Source organism: Ornithodoros turicata, chromosome 1, assembly GCF_037126465.1.
Source record: "Ornithodoros turicata isolate Travis chromosome 1, ASM3712646v1, whole genome shotgun sequence".
NCBI classification, from domain to species: domain Eukaryota; kingdom Metazoa; phylum Arthropoda; class Arachnida; order Ixodida; family Argasidae; genus Ornithodoros; species Ornithodoros turicata.
In genome coordinates, this window is record NC_088201.1 from 90,578,298 (window position 1) to 90,585,418 (window position 7,121).

Consider the following 7,121-nt stretch of genomic DNA (forward strand, 5'->3'; position numbering starts at 1 on the left):
CTGTATTTTGTAATGTGACATTAAACAGTGAAGCACCAGGGAAATAAAATGTTAGTATGAATACATTTTTTTTATTTGTGTCCCATATGCCGTTGACAGTCAACAATATTCATCTTTTGACTTGAAACAAAAATGTGGGGTAGACAATCATTACAAAGTAATCTCGCATGCAGTCTTAAGTGAACTATACACAAGTTGGATCGTATGGACTATACACAGTGACTACGAACTGAGTGAGTGAACTTTCTGTATTAAGTGTACTGGGGTAGCCAGTTTGACTTCGTCGAAACTAACATCCCCATTTTTTTCTTTATTCACATCACATCACATCACTACGTCACCTCTTGATAATGGGCCGTTGAAAGTTTGCAAGCACACAACACATGTGAAAAATATCTGACATGCTTGGAATTAGAGTTACAGGGACTCTGTTGTTCAGGATATTATACACTTTTATCCTCTGAATAGCCCTTTCCACGTGGATACGAACATTGGCAATACAATAGGTATCCTCAACTTCCTGTTGCGAAAACTGCATGTTACCTGAAGCAAAGGGTGGCATGACCAGTATTGCATTTCTGCCTTCAACAGTGGATCGAGTAGAGGGGAATCCCTTATCACTCAGAACAACATCACCGTACTCTATCAGGTCTAAGAACTTCGACTGGATGGTGATCTCTGAATCACTGGTGTGACCCCCATATACAGAAGAAACAAATGCAATTTGGCCACTAGGCACAATTCCTACCAAGAACATCATGGTAAAGGTACCTTTGTACCCTGAATACAAAGCCCGTTGCTGTGCAATGGTTGATGGGATCTCTGTCTTGATCTCTGTGCAGTCAATTATGTATTTACATTTTGCGTAGTGGCGTTTAAAACGTTCTGCATCCTCGTTTGTCGGACATCTGGCGGTGGTGTGTAGATCCAGTCTCTTGTTGTGACAGTTAATACATCCAAAACACGATGAAATATCCTTGAAGCTGTTGACTTGTGCACAGAGAACAGAGCCCCCAGTGAGGTGAAAGATACTCCCAGCTTCATCTTTATTAGAAAAAGCAGCAAAGCATTTGGTGCTGTGATGTCACAACCGCGGGGGTCTAAACACAGAGAGTAGGCTCAGCAGCAACGCAAATACATTTGCCGACACACTTGTCAGGTCCTCAAGGGCTTCAGGGTCATTTTTTATGGACTCGTAGCCACTAAATACACACTCGCGTTCTTTGCCTCCAACAGCTTGTGGAGACTACAGGGGGCGCCAGTAGAAGGCAGCTAAGGCAAAGGAGCCGCCACGGGAGGGCGCGATCGCCAAAAGGTGGAAAGGGAATAGGACAGGTCATGGTAAAAAGGAACGGCGGGGAGGTGGGAGGAGAGACTTGTGCGAGCGGCACGATCGAGGGAGCGGCCTTACTCTGTCAAGGTATGCAATAAACCGTCTGATGTTTGACTGACCTTTCTTCTGTTCCTCCATGGGCAGGATGGGCGGGGGTGGTCGGGGAGATGGGAAGGAATTGCCATAAGCTACCTCCGTTACTGGGGAGCACTGTGCATCCTTAGTAGCTCTTGAGGGATGGCACACCTGTGTTTCTGCACAGCAATGACCCACAAATGCAAACAAGATAGAGAACTGGCATCCAGCATTTTCACAGGGATCTGTCTGGGTCCAGCTGTCAACAGATGAATGGGCCACGCTTTCCACAGTAACGTCCTGCATCAAGCAACCCGTGTTAGGTGTAGCGAATAATCGCGCTACAAGGTATAGAGCATGTTGGTTGGGACTGATCATGGTGACGAACGCTAACAACCTGGGCAAAGGACAGACACGGCAGACAAGGACAGTCCGTGTCTGTCCTTCGTCCAGTTTGTTAGCGTTCGTCACTATGATGATCAGAGAATAATCGCAGCATGTAATATGATTTATGCATGTTTTTCTTTTCCTTTTACCTCCATAATGCAGTGTTTAATTCCGAGGGGGGCGGAGTTCGCTGCTCAGGAGAGTCAGTCCCCCCCCCCTCCCCTCACACAAGCGAGTTTTACTGTCCTGTGCAAGTTTATTTTGCTCCGCATGTCCAACAGCTTTACTTTACTCCTCAAAAAGTGCATCACTTTCCCAAACTCGCATCTGACTAACTCGGTTAAGCCTGATTGCTCCCCGAATTCCAAGCCAACCAACCACCAGTCGGCTCTTCCGTATGTACTCCGCAAACTTTGTCATGTACTTCTAGTCTGTGACGGTCAGAAAATATGACAAATGTATGCCCCACGTACACCTGGTCTTTGTGTGTGCACTGTGCTAGGGTAATTTCTGAAAAACACCAGTAATGTTTCTACTGATAAAGAATTACGTTTGCACGAGACAGTTGAATGACAAAAATTAAACTAAAAACACCCAATAATGTCCAATGGTAGAAGTCACTCCCTACTCATTATGTTTGCCACAAAAGCAGTGCAGCAGCGGTCCTCACTCATCAACGCCACCTTAGTGATCATGTTGGTTGGTTCACGTCATACTGTCATACTTACCATTTGCTCAACTGAGGCTTTTACAGCAGTATCTTGTTGACATTGAGGGGCAAGCACACCAAATTCAGAAAGGCCAGACCAGTCTTCCAGTGGTAGTAAGCTCGTGGTAACATTCTCCAGAGACAGCTGCAGGGGATACCCAGGTGTCTTTGATCGCACAGGGCTTTCTCCATCGTGAAAAGACGTTCTGTTGCGTCTCTTTGCGACTCTGAAATTCACAAACGTTACAAGTGAGAAATCATGACCGCAAAAATCAGTGCGGCAATGTCGAGCTTACCTGGCATATCGTGCCTCCATTGCATGCGTGTCCCTTGCAGACTTTCCATACACATCAGGAAATACGGACGGCACGTACGAGGGACTCCGCTCCTCATCGACCTTTACACCCCCCACGAAGTGTGCCGCGCATATTCGGGTGTTGGTGTTGGGCGACCACTTTCCCCGTCTTGCCTTGGAAGGAACAAGCAACTGGTAGAACACGATTTGCCCGAAGCGCGGAACCGCAAATGACAACCTATATGTTACCTCGAGCGTCGAACGGCCGTTATCCAGCGTTCCCGCCGCTCAGCTTCCATTTTTCGACCCGGGAAGCGATGAAATTTCAGTCGTTGACCGGTCTTTTCATCGATGTCACCTTCACGATTATGGCAGAGTACCACACAGCAGTATCGTCTGTTGTATCCACTTTCTCGCTCGCAATTTCGGCGGCCAGGATCGTTCTCCATGTCGGACAAACGTGCTTCCCGCCGCTCACCTATCCAGTTTAAAATGGCCGGCTCTGCAGGGGGCGCCACCGGTACCTCAAAACTTCAGTGCAACAGGCCTATAGAATTTGAGCATACTAGGTACAGACTGTCTTGACACTGTGTATGCATACATGTCACCTGAGCTCGCGTGAGAGGTGATTTACCGCGACAATGCTTTTTTGAATAATGGTATCAATAACTTATGATTAAATTTATGCATATTTTAATGTGCGGCCATTAGGAGTGAATCCTTACTGTTTTTAGTTTCCCTTGAAGCACAAAGTTTGCTCTTGAAATATTACAGACTGTATATCACACTTGTAGAATTTGAGCATAGTAGGTATGCAGAATGTCTTATTACTGTGTATGCATAAATGTCACCTTAGCCTGCGTGACCAAACTAGCATATGCTTGTACTGTTGGGGACACGGTTAGCTAAAAGCGCCTGTCAGTATCTCGCCGTCCCATATTACCTTTGTTGCGCTTGAAAGTGTTGTGCCGATATTGTATTTGAAGGTGGACCATGTGCTGCACGTGTTTATTACTCAAAAGAAATAGTCTTGGAACACCTGGAGATTTGAGATGGGATAGGATAGTGCTGATTTTAGACCCAACCGTGTCCCCTACAGTACTTTACAACGGCAATACCTTTTTGTGGATGGTTTGAATAGCTTATGATTAAATTTACGCACATTTCAATATACGGTCATTAGGAGTGAATCCTTACTGATTTTAGCTTCCTTTAATAAAGCATAAAATGACCACCCGAATTCGCCATAAGTAGGACAGTGTAAACATTATTTCCCTGTATTTTTCCTAAGCGCCGTTAGGGTGGCTCCCTTCCCGATTCGGCGGTCGAAGTCCCGTTCCAGTTAAGTCTGCCTCGAGCTGTACTGTAGCTGTACACCGTATATCCAGTCCATTGACCCGACAATGCAATTCGCTCCATACCAGCAGCTCGTTCGCGCAGAAGAAACGCTGCTGCATCGGCTCCGGCTCAACGTCGCATATACACCGCAATACCTGTGCAGGGTCGGAAAGCGTCGCTCAGCCAGCTGCGCTACCTGTGGCGCAGTAGCAGACGTTGAGCACCTCCTACTAATCTGCTCGGAGTACTCTGCAGCCCGCGCTGTCCTCGCCAATCGCCTCCAACGCCTGGGACACGGCTCGCTCTCTCTGGCCGTGCTTCTCGGCCCCGTCGCACGCCAACAACAGGGAGCCGTTACAAGGGCTCTCCTGCAATACCTACAGGACACCCAACTGAGTGTTACGTTGTGAACTGAGAACCGCGGCCCTGGGCACTCGCCCCCACTGCAAAGAAACCGGCCGTTTTTTTTTCTTCCTTTTTTTTTTTGCTCCACCAGGGCGTAGCAAGCCGACATAGGTCTGGCTGACCTCTCCCTGCGTGGACGCCACCTCCTCTTTATTAAACTTATATACCCCCCCCCCCCCCTGTACACCAGAGAGGGTCACGTGACACTAGCCCTCACGTGGGTCCCTGGGTGCTGCTCATCCAGTGCTCGAAATGTTCTGTAACGTGATGTATGCTGACTTCTACAGCTTCTTTTGTTCCCATGCTTAATTCTCCTTAGAGATCTAGCATCTGCATCTCCGCGAGATGTAACAGATATGACTGATATAAAAACGGGAGCTGATGCACGGAATTTATATTAAAGAAGCCTGAGCTTGGGTGGGTGGAAATGACACGACACTCGGTGTGTACAAATGAGATCGTGTTCAAGAAGTGATCTGAACAGAGAGATATTTCGAAAATGAATTTTATTCGTACGCACGTTGCTCACAGGAGAAGCACTATCTTCGGAAGCTCATGGAGGTCCGCGTCATGAGGCACGGAAAAAGAACATCGCGGGAATGGTATAATCTGTGGCTGGAACATATAGCGGAACGGCGGAAAACACACAAACCTCAAGCGCCTTCTGAGGAGATTCACAGTTCAGACGATATGTTGGTTTCATGCATTCATACTGCTTGCAAGCTTTTTCTAGGGGTTGTTTCAGCCGGTCAATAGAGTGTTTTCTGAACGTCTGAACTGTATTAACAGAAAGCATTAAAGAAAAGAAAAGGAGGAGGTCCTTTTTGTAACCTTTTTCGGGACCTGTGTCGTGGGCGCTTTGTTAATATTCGTTTTCCACTATCATGACCTACACAGTGCCTGGACTCCAGTCACTCATATAGAAAATATCTCTCTATTCGGATCGGATCACTTCTTGAACGCGATCGACATCAATAATACCTTTCCTTGGCATACTTCACTTCTGAGTCAGTTGCAGGAAGTACATTGGATTCCCATACACCCAAGAACCGCTCACCCTTCCTCCTCTCCCTAACAAACGGGGGAAGCGTGTCCTTTCAAGTATCCCGCTTTCGGTGGTTCTGGGCTCTCGGATAAAAAGAGCATTTAGGGGATATGGGACACTGCCACCCGCGGGCCCAGATCAACCGAAAGCCGAGAACCTCCGAACATTTTTTCGGATGAAACGAGCTTTTGGTTGATTTCGGACGTCGGTGGAAATGGGCATTTGGAGGATATGAGGCCTAACCGATGGTCGGAGATTACGGAAACAAGAGAAAAGACAACAACACATCCAGCGAGGGACTGCAATAATACGTGCTAGTGGGTCACGCAGCTCAAATCTGCACGCATTGCGCCACACGGAGTGCCGAAATGTGCTCCCCCGCGCTGAAGAAAAGGAACGAGTAACGTCAGTAACGAGTTACCAATTTTTGTAACTGATTCTGTTACTAATACCATATTTTAAAAAAGTAACTGAATCGTTACTTCGTTACCAAAAAAAAAAAAAAAGTAACCGTCACCAAGTAACGAGTTAGGCACAACTCTGACGCGCGCCATGCCCAAGATTCGCGGACAAAAACTTAAAGCGTGCTTCGCCTGCATTACACCCATAGACGCAATGCATAAGAAACGTATAATTTCATTTTGACGGAGAACGCCGACACTTTTCACTGGTTCGCCACTGGATCCCGTGAGATCTATGTACAAGAAACCATGCCGAAAAGGAATTATCCGTATATCTATAAAGGGTTTTGTTCCCCCGGCGTTTGAAATCTTACACATTGTACTCAATGGGACAGAAGTAGAATTCGCGCTCCATCGCGATTTCACAGTCTTATACATCAAAATATATCCGCTTTAGGTGATTTTTCACTGCAATTTCACAATTATGGGGACCATGTTTGGAACCTAAAGTGAATGTGTTGGTTTTGTAGCGACCCAATTTTGTTCCCGAGGGCACCAAAGTGCGACTAAAATGTGAGACATCACACTTAAAGAGGGCTTAGCCTAGCGACACTTCCGCATGTAGGCAAGCCGACGGTACATTTGATCACGTGTAAATGGGAGGAGGAATGAATCTCGAAAGCGAGGGAAATTATCAGGGTTCAGCGCGCATTCTCCTCTGATAACCAACACGGCAAGACGGGCTTGATAAAAACATCTACAAAATATACGTGTGCTTTCACGAATAAACCCAAGCAGCACAATGTACTGAAAGTCGAGTGCAATAGGGGTGGACGGTATGTGTCTTATCAATGTTCTTTAGTTTCACGAGTCTGTTCAAGGCCTTCCACCTACCCATCCACCCCTATTGCACCCGACTTTCAGTACATTTTGCTGCTTGGGAAGAGGCTGAAGAACATTTCTGGCAGTGACTTCTGCTTTAACAACAGAAATGGCAACGTTGCAGATACTGCGTTCCCCTGAGGCTCGCATTTTGGGAAATCGAGCGCTCTCGTCTTCTTAGTATCAGTTTCTTAAACTCTTTCTGACATTGTACTTACGGCGCTAAAAAGATGTACAAAAAGTCTAATGGC

The 7,121-nt window shown here is 46.7% G+C and overlaps 1 pseudogene; it reads right to left on the reverse strand.

The window, feature by feature from the left end:
* Window positions 1–337: 337 nt before the first annotated feature.
* Window positions 338–2,820, reverse strand: LOC135378549 (uncharacterized; annotated as a pseudogene).
* Between the last annotated feature and the right edge of the window lie 4,301 nt (window positions 2,821–7,121).